This window comes from Trachemys scripta, chromosome 3 (assembly GCF_013100865.1).
Source record: "Trachemys scripta elegans isolate TJP31775 chromosome 3, CAS_Tse_1.0, whole genome shotgun sequence".
Taxonomy (NCBI): domain Eukaryota; kingdom Metazoa; phylum Chordata; order Testudines; family Emydidae; genus Trachemys; species Trachemys scripta.
The window spans coordinates 57239616-57257155 of record NC_048300.1 but is presented as its reverse complement, the minus strand read 5'-3'; the positions used below and the strand labels follow the sequence as shown (position 1 = coordinate 57257155).

Below are 17540 nucleotides of genomic sequence, written 5' to 3'. Positions count from 1 at the left end.
TATAAAAATATTGCTCAAGCATGCAGGGTGTAATCGGGAAGGCCAAAGCACAATTGGAGTTGCAGCTAGCAAGGGATGTGAAGGGTAACAAGAAGGGTTTCTACAGGTATGTCAGCAACAAGAAGAAGGCCAGGGAAAGTGTGAGACCCTTACTGAATGGGAAGGCAACTTAGTGACAGATGATGTGGAAAAAGCTGAAGTACTCAATGCTTTTTTTGTCTTAGTCTTCACAAACAAGGTCAGCTCCCAGACTGCTGCACTGGGCAGCACAGTATAGGGAGGAGGTGAGCAGTCCTCTGTGGTGAAAGAATAGGTTAAGGACTATTTAGAAAAGCTGGACAGGCACAACTCCATGGGTCTGGATCTAATGCATCCGAGGGTGCTGAGGGAGTTGGCTGATGTGATTTTAGAGCCACTGGCCATTATCTATGAAAACTCGTAGCAATCGGGGAGGGGGGAGTCCCAGATAATTGGGAAAAGGCAAATATAGTGCTCATCTTTAAAAAAGGGAAGGAGAATCCAGGGAACTACAGACTGGTCAGCCTCACCTTAGTCCCTGGAAAAATCATGGAGTGGGTCCTCAAGGAATTCATTTTGAAGCACTTGGAGGAGAGGACGGTGATCAGGAACACTTAACATGGATTCACCAAGGACAAGTCATGCCTGACCAACCTGATTGCCTTCTATGATGAAATAACTGGCTCTGTGAATATGGGGAAAGCGGTGTACATGATATATCTTGACTTTAACAAAGCTTTTGATATGGTCTCCCACAGTATTCTTGCCAGCAAGTTAAAAAAGTATGGATTGGATGAATGTACTATAAGGTGGATAGAAAGCTGGCTAGATTGTTGGGCTTAATGGGTAGTGAACAATGGCTCAATATCTAGTTGGCAGCTGGTATCAAGTGGAGTGCTCCAGGGGTTGGTCCTGGGGCTGGTTTTCTTCAACATCTTCATTAATGATCTGGATGATGGGATGGATTGCACCCTCAGCAAGTTCACAGATGACATTAAGTTGGAGGGAAAGGTAGATACGCTGGAGCGTAGGGATATGGTCCAGAGCAGGGGTCTCAAACTCAAATGACCATGAGGGCCACATGAGGACTAGTACATTGGCCCAAGGGCCGCATTACTGACACCTCCCCCCGCCACCCTCGGACCCGCCCCCACTCCACCCCTTCCATGAGGCCCCGCCCCTGCTCCGCCTCTTCGCACCCTTTCCCTGCCCCCATTCCAACCCCTTCCCTGAAATCCCACCCCAACTCTGCCCCCTCCCTGCCTCCAGGGGGCATAGGAGGGGTGTGGGGTGTGGCGGGGGCTCAGGGCAGGGAATTGGGGTGTGGGGTGCAGGAGGGGTGAGGGCTACAGTAGGGCGTCAGGGTGCGGCAGGGGGCTCAGGGTGCAAGAGGTGTGCAGGGTGCGGCAAGGGGCTCAGGGCAGTGGGTTGGGATGCAAGAGGAGTGCAGGGTGCGGCAGGGGGCTCAGGGCAGTGGGTTGTGATGTAGGAGGGGTGAGGCAGGGGGTTCAGGGCAGGGGGTCGGGGTTCAGGGTGCGGCAGGGGGCTCAGGGAAGGGGGTTTGGCTGCAGAAAGGGTTCGGGGGGCAGGATCTGGCCCGGCGCGTACTGGGGGCAGGGCAGGTTCCCTGCCTGCCTGTCTGCCCTGTCCCCACGCTGGGAAGAGGCTGGAACGTGGGGAAGGGGGGGGTGGAGGGGCTGTGTGTTTCTGTTGCTTCAGGCACTGCCCCCAGCAGCTCCCATTGGCCGCGGTTCCCCGTTCCTGGCCAATGGGAGCTGCTGGGGGCGCTGCCTGAAGCAACAGCAACACATAGCCCCTCTGCCCCCCCTTCCCCATGTTCCAGCCTCTTCCCGGAGTGGCGCAGGGCAGGGCAGGGCAGGCAGGCAGGGAGCCTGCCCTGCCCCCGGTGCACGTCCAGCTGGAGCTGCTCTAGGTAAACACTGAGAGAAGGCGGGGGGGCTGTGAGGGGCTCGCGGGCCGCAGAAAATAACCCTATGGGCCGCGTGTTTGAGACCCCTGTTCCAGAGTGACCTCAACAAATTGGAGAATTGGGATAAAAGAAATCTGATGAGGTTCAACAAGGATAAGTGCAGTGTCCTGCACTTAGGACGGAAGAATCCCATGCACTGCTACAGGCTAGGGACCTACTGGCTAAGTGGCAGTTCTAGAGAAAAGGACCTGGGGATTATAGTAAACGAGAAGCTGGATATGAGTCAACAGTGTGCCCTGGTTGCCAAGAAGACTAACAGCATATTGGGCTGCATTAGTAGGAGCACTGCCAGCAGATCGAGGGAAGTGATTATTCCCCTCTATTTGCCACTGGTGAGGCCACATCTGGAGTATTGTGTCCAGTTTTGGGCCCCCCACTACAGAAAGGATGTGGACAAATTGGAGACAGTCCAGCGGAGGGCAATGAAAATGATTAGGGCGTTGGGGCACATGGCTTACGAGGAAAGGCTGAGGGAACTGGGCTTATTTAGTCTGCAGAACAGAAGAGTGCGGGGGGGGGGTGGGCAGGGTTGATAGCAGCCCTCAACTACCTGAAGTTGGGTTCCAAAGAGGATAGAGCTTGGCTGTTTTCAGTGGTGGCAGATGACAGAACAAGAAGCGATGGTCTCAAAGTGGGAGGGAGGTCTAGCTTGGGTATTAGGAAAAGCTATTTCACTAGGAGGGTGGTGAAGCACTGGAATGTTTTACTTAGGGAGGTGGTGGAATCTCCATCCTTAGAGGTTTTTAAGGACTGGCTTGACAAAGCCCTGGCTGGGATGATTTAGTTGGGATTGGTCCTGCTTTGAGCAGGGGGTTGGACTAGATGACCTCCTGAAGTCTCTTCCAACCCTAATCTTCTATGATTCAATGTGGAAATGACTGGAGAAGAGGAGAGAGATGTAGGCCTCAGTTCAGAAAGTTATTTAAGCATGTGCATAACTTTAAGCACATAATTAGTTCCACTAAGTCAATGGTACTACCCACATGCTTAAAATTAGACAATATGCTTAACTACCTTGCAGAACTAGCGCCTTAGTGATAATTTTTTTTATCCAGTGCTCTCAAATACCAGAAAAGGACTTTGTAAAGTCTGTCAAAAATGCAATCCAATTAAATAGGAGCAAAACATTTAAACCTGTCAATAGTTGCTTGATTTATTTTGAAGGGCATTCCTGAAGAGCTGTATATAGAGCAGTAGAGAGTCTGGTAATTTCCATTTGGTCCATAAACAACAGCAGAAACTCACTAGAAGCAAATAATTGACTGTAGTACTCAATACTGTAGCAAATTTAAGCTACTCAGAATTGATAGTACCAAACAAATAGTTTTCATTTATGTTAATTACAAAAGATAACAGAGAAAATAAAATGTTCATTGTACCCTACTAAGCATTGGGCGAAGTTCAGATGGAGTCTGAATTTGATGTAAACTTTCTTCTGGACCTGGAATTGAGAATGTGGCTCATGTACTTTCACTTTCTTCTTGTAGTAATGCTACATAGAATCTAGTAAAGGTCAATGCCCTAAATCACCAAGAAGTTTTTTTCATCGGACCCAATAAAATGGCTATCTTTAGTTGATGATAAGTCTTGAGCATGGTGACTGAAGCATCCGAAATAATACACATTGGAGAGCTTGTGTATGCCATGTTCCTCTACACAACCCAGAGGTATTAACTACTGAAGGGAGTCTCTCAGATCTGTGGAACCCTTTTTATGGAGGGTCCCGGAGCAGCTGTGGGCACAGAAACTCCTGATTTTAGTGGAACTCCATTGTTAGGGAGCAAGGATGAGCTGTAGGCCCAAGATATGGTGCAGAGGTATGTTCCACATAGCTCTCAAGGAATATATGTGGTTTGGCTGGTGAACCCCTGATTTTTCCAGTTGGTGGCTGCAAACCCACATTATCTGAATGGAAGAAAGTAGACTAAATAATGCTGCAAACTTGAAAGAATTTTCTTTGCCCTAGGGGACCTTCCTGTGCATTCTTCCTTAGGAGCAGGAAATCTCTCTCCCAAGTTATTACATTAATGGATTAAATAAGCCAAGAGAAACATTAAAACTAAGTCTTCTGAAAAGACGAGTACAGTTAGAGCAAATAGCAGCTGGTGTACTATGACCACTGCTTATTATTCGGTTAATCATGTTGCTACCTTGTGCTTCTCCCATCTGTTTCCTGTACCCATCAGTTGTCTTTCATCTCATACTTAGATTGTAAGCTCTTTAGGGCAGGGGCCATCATCTTCTTATGTGTTTGTAACAGCACTAAGCATGATGGGGCCCTTATCCCTGACCTGGATGTGTGGTAGGCAGGCTGTGTGTGAAACTCTTTTTTTAGAATAGCCTTATTCTAAAATAAGCATTGATGAAACAGGAAATTTAGTCAAAAAGTAACCGTAATAAGGTCCTTTGTGTGAGCAGAGCAATCTATCCCAAACAGATTAGCACATTCAACCATTTGAATGTGCTAATCTATTTGGGTTTAGCTTCTCAGTCCAATGTCAAAATGTTTACACTATTTTCTGGTAATCAGATTGTTTACTTTTTAACAGAAAAGCAAATCCAGCAGGAAAAAAAGCCATCATACAACAATCAAAATGACAGAATTATGGTGCAAACAAGCAGTAGTCTGGGTTCCCTCAAAAGGAGAATATAATAAACTTATTGTTCTTATATAATAAAATTCAAATTCAACTCAATATCACTTACTATAGTGAAAGGCATAATGAACTCTAACTTTTCCTCTACTCTTCCCAGGTTTTTTCATGGCTCCATCTCCTCTAAAACTACCAAACCATACTGATGTTCCCATTCAATGGGAATTGTTCTATGCAGCTCTATATTTAAATAAGGTCTTCATATACAAGAAATCTATCAGCAATAAAATATATATATAACTAAAGCTGTACAACAGGCTTTAAACTGTGCTAATTTATTGTCTGATTTAAAATAAAAAGTTGAAGACTATGTAAATCTCAATTTATGTCTGTAATGTATCTTTGCATTTTATGGATTGTTCATCTGAAACATAAATTAAGTTTGTAGCCAAAAGGTGTGTGTATTTCAGATTTATTAAAGATATTACAATGCAATAAATAACAGTAGACACCCAGTACAGCTGTTGAATGTGATCAAGTGTTATGTTCACCCCCTATGTCTTCATGTTTTTATAGATTTATGATTTAGAGTGTGCTGTATTTAGAGTAGGTATCATAGAGTAAACTCAACCTCTTCAATAGTAAAATAGTTGGACAAATCTAAAAGTTTTAGTGTGCTCACTCTAAACTGACTCTCTTATGCAATCTGTAAACGTTCCTCAGTGACAGCAGCCAGCCTGCCAAAATGTCAGCTGCAGGACAAGTTCCAATATAAACAGACAACATTGTGCTGCTGACTTACTGAATTAGAGTTAGAATGATACCCACCATTCCCTCCTAAAAGGGGACTCTTGAGATCCAAGAATAACAGATCTGTCAGCACATAAATTGGTATAATTTTCAACTAGAGACGCCAACGCTGTTTAACCCCATTGTCATTAGCCATGTCTAACTAGGACATTACAGTTGTGTATTTCTCAGCTACATCCTTTCCTTGGGTTCTCCAGCATAGCTGTGGACACTATGACTAGAGCTCCTAAGTGTTACAATAATACAAATAATAATTAGTAATAATAATAAGTAGAAAACTCTGAAGTAGACTGTAAAATATGTAGAATACCACAATATGAAGGATGGTAACAGAGTCTATGTGTTCAGTTGCAATCTCGCTTATATGGTGTAACTCCATTCATAGTGGATTGTTAATAGAGTTACTCCTGATTTAGGGCCTGATTCAGGAAAAAAATTAAGCATGTACGTTAGCCTCTCTCTGGTTAGGAAAGCACTTAAGCACTGAGCCCCCCAGTTAGGATTGGGGATCCATTGTGCTAGGTGCTGTGCAAACATAAAAAAGAAATGATCCCATACAAACCCAGCTCAGCATGGCATAGTGAGTAAGGCACACAGTCAGTGAGGGGGGGGGTGCTACCACAAAGAGTTACGTACTTTGTTACATACACCCGCATGCATGTGTTGCCTTTCTTCCCCCTCACTGTCCATAGATTTCACAATAGAAAATGAGATTTTTCTGAGGGATTTGAAGGTGTCTGAATATTATTTATTACTTGCATTACCATAGTGCCTAGGAGCCCTAGTTATGGTCCGGGTCATCACTTTACCAGGTGCTGTATGAAAAGTACAAAAAGATTGTGCCTGTCCCAAAAAGGTTACAATCTAAGTAGGTTTGGTGAAGGTTTTACAAAATGAGAGCTTATCAAATCAAGAATCAAAAACTGGAGAATAAAGTTATTATACCCTCTATGGCTGCGCAGAAAAGGTCTGCTTCAGAACAAACATATAATACACAGCATATCCACTGCATAAAAAATGTAAAGTAGTAAATTTAATTAATATCCCATATGAAGCCAAGTATCAGCTACAGCTATGTCTACTCTTATAGAGGCCTGTCGAATACAGGAACTATGTGTGAGGCTTCATGGGAAGGGATGGCGCGAGGATGGGGCTTAGGGGAATGGGCAACATGAGGGCAGGGCCTCAGGGGGAATGGGCAGTGGGAGGACAGGGGCTCAGGGAGAAGGGGCTGTATGGGGGCAGGGCGTTTGGGGGCCAGAGCATGGGTGGACGGGGCCATGGTTTGGGTGCCTGTGGTCCCCCATCTTTAGGGCACTTCCGCTGCTCCTGTGTTGGAGGCAGTGCTTGGGAATGTAGAGAGCCATGTAGGGTACATACCCTGGGGGTACTCTACTTGCCTAAGCAGCATCTCACCATCTACACTGCTATTTATATCCATGCTAGCTGGGCATGCAGTGTCTGTACACACAGCGGAAATGTATATGTAGCCTTAGATCTCTCACAAATGTGCAACCAAACTGAAGATTTTCTTTTCATATAACTTTACCCTGATGGTTTAGTTTAATTGTTTTCAGGCTAAGGCAGGGGTTGGCAACGTTCGGCACGCGGCACGCCAGGGTAAGCACCCTGGCGGGCCAGGCCAGTTTTATTTACCTGCTGATGCGGCAGGTTCGGCCGATCGCGGCCCCCACTGGCCGCAGTTCGCTGTCCCGGGCCAATGGGGGCGGTGAGAAGCCGTGGCCAGCACATCGCTCGCCCGCGCTGCTTCTCGCTGCTTCTCGCTGCCCCCATTGTCCCGGGACGGCGAACCGTGGCCAGTGGGGGCCGCGATCGGCCGAACCTGCCGCGTCAGCAGGTAAATAAAACTAGCCCGGCCCGCCAGGGTGCATAACCTGGCGAGCTGCGTGCTGAATGTTGCCGACCCCTGGGCTAAGACAACAGGATAGGTGAATGGAAAACATAATGCATTCATCTGCACATCAAAATTAGATTAATGTTGGCAAATAAACTTAATTTTAATCAAATTTATTCACAAAGCGGCAGTGATTAAAGTGAACAAACTTTGTAAAGGTTTAAACAATGTCATTTTGTGTTGCATTAAAACAAGGCCAATTATGCAGTTGAGACTATGTAAATCTTAGTTCAAAATAAAACCAACTAAATTGTTAAAACTATTACAGTGCATGTGACATCAAGTACATACTATAAATGTAAATAATCATAAACTGAGTGAGGGTATGGAAAATGTTCAAATGGTGAAGTGTGGCTTTCACAGCACACTAAAAGCTCTACTTGGGAGTTCTATATTATTGGCTCCAACATAAAGGTCTTTCTCACACCTTTATCAAACCCATAAAATATATAGACAAGGAGACATATGTATATATATAGTTCAGAAAGATTTTAAAGAAAGGATTACATAGCTTTCTATCAATATTATTTGCAGCTAGAAGATTTACACAAAATGAGCCTTTGTGCTGCAAAGACACACTCTCTCTCTACCACCACCCCCATATCACTGCACAATTGACCAGGCGAAACATAGGTCCCTCACCAATTTTCCTGTGAAGCATCAGGCCTTTGCCACTGCTCAAGGCAGGTTATCAGACTGAATGAACCAATTATATTAGTTGGCATGTCAACTCCTACTTTTACATACCACTGTAGATAGGCAGAAACATGTCAACACACACACACACATACACACACACACACTTGCAGGGTAAGAGTAGAAAAGCACAAAGTTTACTAAAATTTAGGAGGGTGTTCTGAGGTTTAGAGAACAAAGGGTAAAATGTACTGCATAAGGTGACTTTACCAGACCTCTGTTGATAGTGTATAGCCTTTTTTTTTTTGGTTCACATATACCTGAGACAATCTAAAGCTCTGTGTTATGAAAGAATTATATTATGTGTTTAATCCCATTATGACACCAAACAAGTTAATTATCCCTACTATATTAAAAGTGAGGGGTGTGATAAAAAACATTAAAAATAAGATTTAGAGCAAAATATTCATCTGCAAAGGAGATACAGAGATATGATCAGGACAACTGAGGAGTCTGGGGTAGAGGGAGATAGTGCAAATGAAGCATTACGTCACCTGAATAGCTTCATTGACTTAATGGCCCCAAGGAGCCATTCTGGCAGCAGGTAGTTGCCAGAACACAGGGTTGCTCCAGTCATGCCCCCTTTTCCTTGGTCATACCCTCCATGCGAGGGCTAGGAGAAGTGTGTTGTAGGAGCTGCTATTGAAGCTCTCTTCTAACTGGCCAAATCCTCAGCTGGCCAAATCCTCTGTCTTTACAGCGTCTTTGTATCAGGGGACCAGCAAAAAGGAACATAGGAATTGCAATACTGGATCAGACCCGAGGTTCATCAAGTACAGTATCCTGCCTCTGACCTGTATCAGGTGCTTCAGAAGAAGGTGTCAACTCCCCTTAATACACAGATGTAGTATGATGATGGGCGATCATTCGTTACTGAGTATGATCATCTTCCATGGGAATTATGGGTCCTCAGGTGGCTAATAAGGCCAATCCTTGAACCACAAGTTCTATTACAATGAGAGCAGATGTTTTCAGGCTCATCAGGAGGCTGTTGACCATGACTGGAGACCAGTCTCTCCTTCTTCCTGTGCCTCTTGTCCTCTTTGGCTTGTCGGCAAGCAAGTTCAAAATGCAGGGGACCATCACACAGGACTTCACTCCATTTTAAGCGATCCTGGGCAAGTGTCTGCCAAGTATCAATGTCAATATTAAAATTTTTTTAGGTTGTCCTTCAGCAAGTCCTTATAACGCTTCCTTTAATCACCTATGTTACGGTACCCTTCTTTCAGCTGAGAGAACAGTACCTGTTTTGGGAGGTGATAGTCTGGCATCCGGACAATGTGACCAGTCCAGCGGAATTGCTGACGGATGATCATTGCCTTGATACTGGTGGTCTTTGCTTCTTCCAGCACACTAATATTAGTGCGCCTGTCTTCCCATTTGATCTTCAGATCTTGTATCCCAGAGCCAGAAACACTCAAGACAGGTAGCCCAGAAAGGGATTGCAAACAGGGCCCACTGGAGAAGCCCCCAAAGGGCAAGAAGGACCTTTTTGTTTGCTGGGACTTTTTTTAGTTGGACTTTTGCTACCCCGAAAGAAGTTAAGTTTTGTTTGTGACTTGGCCAGAAGACTTAGTCACCTCTCCAGCACAGGCTAGTGTGTGGAAAGCCAAGGAGACACGCCATGGGGAAAGACACTGAAGCAGAGAATGCCAGCTGTGCCACACACGACCAGCAGGAGGTGCTACAGGGAGGCCATGCCCCATGAGTAGGGCCCTACCAAATTCATGGTCCATTTTGGTCAATTTCACGGTCATAGGATTTTAAAAATTGTAAATTTCATGATTTCAGCTATTTAAATCTGAAATTTCATGGTGTTCTAATTGTAGGGTCCTGACACAAAAAGGAGTTGTGTGGGAGTTGCAAGGTTACTGTAACAGGGGGTTGCGGTACTGTTAGCCTTACTCCTGCGCAGCTGCTGGTGGCGAAACTACCTTCAGAGCTGGGCAGCTGGAGAGTGGCCGCTGCTGGCCGGGAGCCCAGCTCTGAAGGCAGAGCTGCTGCTGGCAGGGCGCTATCTTCAGAGTTGGGTGCCTGGCCAACAACCACCGCTCTCCAGCCACCCAGCTCCGAAGGCAGCGCAGAAGTAAGGGTGGCAATACCGCAACCCCGCCCCCCCTAAAATAACCTTTTGACCCCCCTGCAACTCACTTTTGGGTCAGGATTCCCAATTTGAGAATTCTGGTCTCCCCTGTGAAATTTGTATAGCATAAGGTAAAAGCATACAAAAGACCAGATTTCACGGTCTGTGACACATTTTTCATGGCTCTGAATTTGGTAGGGCCCTACCCATGACAGTGACCAATACTATACAGCATTCCAGATGAAGCTACATTATTGATTTATATAAAGATGTTATAATATGTTTGTATTATTCACCATCTCATTCTATATGCATCTTAATATCTTGTTAGCTTTATTTGACTCCAACTGTGCACTGAGTAGTGGTCTGTACTGAGCTGTCTATAGTGATGCCCAGGTACCTTTATTAAGGTGACTCAGTTAATTTAGACTCTTGTAAGATGTACAAATAGTTAATATTTTTCCTTCCGATGTTCATTACTCTGCATTTATCAACACTGGATTTTATTAGCCTTTGTATTGCCCATTCACCTAGTTATTAAGGTGTCTCTGAAGTTCTTCATAGTCCTCTCTGGTCTTGACGCCGCTTAATAACTTTGTGTCATCTGCACATTTTGCTGTCTCACTATTCACCCTCCTTTCCAGATTATTAATAAATATATTAAACAACAGGGGGCCTAGAACAGACCCTTAAGGTACCCTGCTATTAACTTTTGCCACAATGAAAATTGACCATTTAATCCTTCTCTTTGCTTCCTGCCTCCTAGCCAGTGTTTGATCCATTACTAAAAATGGAAGTGAGAGCAACTGTGGCAGAGGCTACCACATGGGCTGCACAAGCAAGTGCCTACGTGGTGGGGTGAGGTGTCAGGCTTGTGCAGTCCACACTGCAGCCTATGCCAGAGCATCCCTATTGCCATTTTTAGTCAGCTAATTAGAGTACAGCTAGTGCGGATTGGATACATCTACAGGAGTTGTCATTTGCAGTGCATGGGATTCTTCCATCCTAAGTGCAGGACTCTGCACTTGTCCTTGTTGAACCTCATCAGGTTTCTTTTGGCCCAGTCCTCTAATTTGTCTAGGTTCCTCTGTATCCTATCCCTACCTTCCAGTGTCTCTACCACTCCTCCCAGTTTAGTGTCATCTGCAAACTTGCTGAGAGTGCAGTCCATGCCATCCTCCAGATCATTAATGAAGATATTGAACAAAACTGGCCCTGGGACTGACCCTTGAGGCACTCCGCTTGATACCAGCTGCCAACTAGACATGGAAGACATGCTCATAGGGAGAGAGGCAATCTCCTTGATAGTTAGGACCGATCCCATCCAGGGCTCTGCCAGGACAGAGAGCTTAAATTAGACTATATATTTGGAGGGGAGCAAAGTACTAGGCTGGTGTGCTCATGGCCACCTCTTTTGCTAAGCAGATTGGCTACTATGTTCTGTGCCCATTGGAGCTTTTTCAGGGTGAGTTGCTTCATTCCTAGACATAATGAGTTGGAATAATCAAGCCTGGAGGGTAAAAATAAGGCAGGATCACTGTGTCCAGGTCTGAGTCCAACAGGAAAGGGAGCCATCTCCTAGCTACTAGCAGATGGAATTGGGTGTTTATTACTGCCATGGAATGCACAAACATCTTTGCATTGTTACACGTGAATAATAAAATAATATACTACTACTCCTAATTTGAACTTTTATAGATCTTTGCAGCCAAGGATCTCAAAACACTTCATAAACATTAATTAATTCAAATAACTTCCCTCTGAAGAAGGTGGGCTGACTTATAAATGTGGGTACATTCTTTCTGCTCATGTGACATCCACCCAACCATACTGTAATTTGTAGTCTTATTGTTCTCATATTCTCTGGCAGGGATTACTTGTCCTGGTGCCGGCTTTCTCTTTGCTGCTTATGACCCTAGGGAACCTTTTCTTCTTGACAGCCCTCTCTGGCCCTCACTGGAAACTACCACTGCCTATTCTTAAATAGCGGTTTTCTTTTCCCCAAGCTTTGGATCAGCATCTGTTATCCATTCGCTTTTTATTTTCTTCCAAAATCTCAAATTGTATCTTAAATAATCCTAAAGAACAAAAAAAAAGCTGTAACAAAAATCTCTAGGCAGTCTAGTACAATTTTATTTAATTTTAGTATTAGAAGGCTTATCTTATAACAGAACTATATATATGACCTGCTGGTTTTATGTGTGCTGTATACAACTACACAGACAGATCCTGATCAGCACCCACTTATGAAATCTTTGGGCACATTTTCAAAGTGGTATATGGGGGAATTTTGCTAAACTACTTTTCCTGACATAAGTCGGAATCCAACAGTGAAATCTCTATGGTCTGATTTGAAAAAAAACATACCATACACAGGCTATTCTCCTTTGTCCCCTTTACTATAAGTAGAATACAGAGCCAAATACTGAAGTTCCTTAGAAAGGGAACCTTCACAATCCACACAAAAAAAAGTAAAAGCAAAATACTGTGATAATTCGCTTAAGAAAACAATATTGGAGTTCTCAGTAGAGAGGTCAAGGAATGAAACAGCATGGATACTCAGGAATACTCTTGTGTTAAGTGGATCCTCCAAGTCAGGGTTGAGGCATATTGGCAAGGCAGTACAGACAGTATACAAACCATGCTGTCCCTGTTAACTCCTGAGAGCTGTCAATCTGACACATTTCTGAAGCACAATATTTACACACAAACTTCTTAAAACAAAACCACTATAAGATATTATTATTATAACTGTTGTACATAGCAGGAGAGTAGAAGTCCAAATGATGCCAACGTTACTATCTGGGAAGGACATGTGAGAGAAAGTCTGACCATTTTAGGGAGAGTGCAAACTAAAATATAGAGCACAACATTCCCCACAATCTCTCTCTCTCCCCCCCAATCCCCACAGCAGGATGGTCAAGATTTTCAGAAATGGGTGCCTACATTTAGGCTCCTACATTCATATTTAAGCACTTTGGCTTTCTAAGACTTCATGATTGACACTGTGATATGAACTATAACTACATGGAACTTCCCAGAAGCATGGGAGGTTGAACTAGATCTGCCTGCTTCAAAACCCCATGGTTGATACCTTCAAAAACAAGTTGTGGGGTTAGCCACATAACTCCCAATAATTTCAATGAGAATTATGTGGCTAAGTCCCCTAGTTGGCTTTGAAAATCTCGACACAAGTCCCCACCACTAGAGTTAAAGGAGAATCTCTTTTGGCTGATATTAGTATAGGACAATGACTGGGTATATCTGGTCTTTGAGGCTACTTACAGGACACCCCACGGTCCGAGTACATCCTGCCTCAGGAAGCAGTAACAAGTATGTGGCTGCTGTGTCTAGGGTCTCTAAATTGGAACCCAGACTAGTGGGTGGGCCTAGGTTCCCCTTCTGGCTACGAGTTAAGTGGCGTAACCACAAGAAGAGGGCAGGTCTTCTTTGGGAGTCAGAACAAAGCTGGGGCTGAAGACTCTATGGAGAGGAAACAGACTGCTTATTTGTTGGACTCTAATATCCTGCAAGGGGTTCAGTTGTTCTTTTTGACTCAGTCAGATGGCCTGCCATGGAAGACCTGCCAAGTCAGCCAGCAGGGGACACCAGAGGTGAAAAAAGGACTACAATACTTGACCCTGTCGCTTGGAGGCGCTCCAGAGGTAAGTGCCCCATTACAAGGACCTATGGAACTGTTTAGCACTTCTGACACCAACTAGGAGAGGGCAGTGGCTCACCTGGTCATTAGCCAGTTCATTACAGTACAAAACAAAAATAGCTAATGAAGCAAAGTAATGAAAACTTGTCTTATTAAATTTACAGAAGATTTTTTTCCCATTAACCTTTAAAGACCAGACATTAAAATGGACCAGCCTAAGAAACCAAATCAGTTCCAGGGCACTAGTAATCTTTTAATACAACATTAAAAGATTAGGCAGGTTCAGTTCATGTGGTCTAAATCAGTGGTTCTCAAAGCCGGTCCGCTGCTTGTTCAGGGAAAGCCCCTGCCGGGCCAATTTGTTTACCTGCTGTGTCCGCAGGTTCGGCCGATTGCGGCTCCCACTGGCCGTGGTTCGCCGCTCCAGGCCAATGGGGGCTGCGAGAAGCGGCGCGGGCCGAGGGATGTGCTGGCCACCCTTCCTGCAGCCCCCATTGGCCTGGAGCGGCGAACCACGGCCAGTGGGAGCCGCAACTAGCCAAACCTGCAGACGCGGCAGGTAAACAAACTGGCCTGACCTGGGCCGGCAGGGGCTTTCCCTGAACAAGCGGTGGACTGGCTTTGGTCTAAATGGCAGAACATCCTTAAGTACTTCAATACTGTAAAAAAGATTAGTGAGGGTCACAAGGAAATAATTCCATCAAAGTTTTGATGACACCATAAATCACAAGAATGCCATTATATTCAACTACATTACAGCTGATTCAAACTATTAACATAAATTCTATTAAAATAAAATTGAAGATTTTAGTCACTCAGTCACTATATTAGTTAAGGTAATTGAGGGCCAGTTTTACAAATGTAGGTACTTGCATTGTACTCAAATTTCCATGCATATGCAAAAATACCCAATGCTGTATTTAGAAACCTAGTTCACCACGTGTATACACAAATTCCTGTACTGAGTGCAGACTGGAAATCTGTGAATAAATTGGGTGCATGCAGGAGGTAAATTTATGCGTGCAGTTATGCACACCTAACTTTAAAAAGCTGGTCTTTAAATCAGAATTACTACACTATGTATTCAAATATTATTAATACTAATGTTATATTAAAAGATTTTCATTTTCTGATCACAGCATGATTAAACTTTTTAGATCATGTCTTAAATACAATTATTGAAATCAGTCATGAGGTACATTATAATACAACGCCATCCCTTCTGAGACATACATTTTTCTATGCCAAATAATTATTTTTGTTGCTAGTAGAAACCTTAAAGTTTAAAATGAAAGTGCTGATAGAATCATGACAGCAGTGTAACAACTGTAACAGCAGGATACAATATGACCATTGTTTCTTAACACATGATGGAGTCCAGATACACTATATTCACATGATACTTGCAGTTTTCAACATTTTGAGATAGTAGATTAAGTATTTTGCTTATATCACAGCCTAAACACCAGTAAAGGAATCCCCTGGACCTAACTTTATTCCTATAATTCTTTACTTATCTTCCTCCACAAGTTATCCTTAATCCACGTGTACACACATTTCTTCATATTACTATAAAAATGGTTGCAGCATTAATCCCTCAGTTCATTTCCAAAGTGAAGCGGCTTTAGAGGAACCATTAGTTATCATTTACACAACAAGCATCACAATTGCGTGGGTATTTTTATGAAACCTTCCAACTCTGACGCAGTTTCAGCTCATGATGTACTTTTAAAAACTGCTTTGACATCACTTCGGAGGATGGTTTGGTTTTGTTAGAATCTCAAACAGTTAAAGGATGCAGTGAGTCATCTGGGGACTTCTGGAAAGCTGAATAGTTCCAGGTGACTATTTGGAACACACACTCAAGAAACATAAAAACACTAAGACCATTGCTATGTTAAAAAGAACAATATGGCCCCTTTCAGCATTAGAATCGAACATGCAGGCTCTCTCATTATTTCAATAAAACAAAAACAGACGTTTAACCAAAAAACAAAACAAAAAAATCCCTAACCTTTCTCTGGCTTGGTCGAATGTTTTAAAGAGCCTAGGCACTACGCAAATTCTCTAGTGAGCCATGAATTCCATTTCATTTTGCTTTTTCAACAGGAATAGGTTGAAAGAAGATATGTTAACCAGAAAAAGAGCTTTTTAAAATCCCAAATAATACGGTGACTAGTTTCTAGGTGAAAGAAGGATAAAATACTCATCATCCTATGCAAACATTGGGGATATTTTCTCTCCTTTAGGTAACTTATAGCAGCATGTAATGCTGGGATAAAATAGTAATATTTTCTAAACTCACACTGACCATTTTGTTGCATGCAATATTATTGACATTATTTTGCTGGTTCTAAAGTAGCGCTATAAACTTAAAGGAACATTGAAATTTAAACTTTTGCTCTTCCAATTGTTCCTCTAATACTCTAATCGCTATGAAAATAGTAATATTGTAATTTTTTAAAAAATGCTTTACATCCGGATTGCCGTTTGTCTTTGGTCTGAGGAAGACTGGAAAGAAAGAATCAGGCTCAGAAACATGTGTGGGAGAAGAAAAAAGTGTTTAGATGGTGTAATTTATATTCTTGTATCAAAGCCCCTCTGCCAAACCACTACCCTCTCCTCCGGCATTTGGCTCCTTAAGACTCATTCTTCCATGACGCTCACAAAAAGTGAGTCAACAATTATATTTATTTTTTATTAATTAAAAAAACCCAAGACATTATTCCATCATGACAGGCACATGCCCTAACTAAATGTCATCCAGTAAAACAATAATATATTTTTTAAAAAGTAATTGCCTTTCGTGTGCTTATATCCAAGGGAAACACCTTAAGATGTGAGCTTACAAAGACTCCTTAAGAAAACTTCCTCAACAGAAGAAAGTATGGAAATAATTGAATTAGCTTCACTAAGAAGGGTTTGAACTCTATATAAGTGCAGATGGACAGAAACTGCCCTTCTCCTGAAAATGACATTATCTATCACATGCTTAAATTATATTTAGTGTACAGGCTATGTTAACCAAATACAGTATTTATGAATTCAGCCATTTCCTAATCTCCTTTGGCAAGGTTGCATTCTTGAACACTCCTCCTTCCCCATGATGATTTAAGTGCTTTTTCATAGAAAGTTCCAGCATATGAAAATATAAGCACTCTGGTTTTGTTCTTACAAACCAGTGTCCCAGTTCAGCAAGGTTGTTAAGACTTCAGTGAAACTACTCACATGCTTCAAGTTAGTTCCCTGCTGAATTAACTTGCTAAACAGAGGTCCAAGTTTGATTGCATTAACACTATAATGATAAAAATCATTACAATGGTTCATTAAAAATGTCAAATAAAACCAAACATGTTCTATATAATGTGGAACACTGAGGAGATTTACTTTTAAAGGTTAAGCACTGAATCTTGTGTGGTGCTATATGGCCGGAGACAGAACTAATCAACCTTCTTTTCACCTGAAGAGAGGATTACTTTCCTATTTTGAAAGACAAAATTTGAAACCTACTTTCTGGCCCTTACCACTAATCATAACTGTTTATCTTGTTTTAGTTAAGTCAGTAGTTTGAGCTTCCATGGGAAGGATGTCATCTCCTGGATTATATTACAAATGAAGTTCTCAACATTCATTTACGTTTCCAACATTTGAGTCCTATCAGCATATTAAGTTACCTGTGCATTGAGGTGGCCTGAAATCAAGGTAATTATATTTGTGAAGTGAAGGACAAAAGCAAATGAGCACAAGAATGCTGATGCTGAAAGTAAAACTCC

General features: G+C 42.9%; 1 protein-coding gene across 4 annotated transcripts in view; it reads right to left on the bottom strand.

The window, feature by feature from the left end:
• KIF6 (kinesin family member 6) overlaps window positions 1-17540 on the bottom strand; it is a 270556-nt gene that overhangs the window by 131014 nt on the left and 122002 nt on the right. The gene's annotated exons all lie outside the window — the stretch shown is intronic.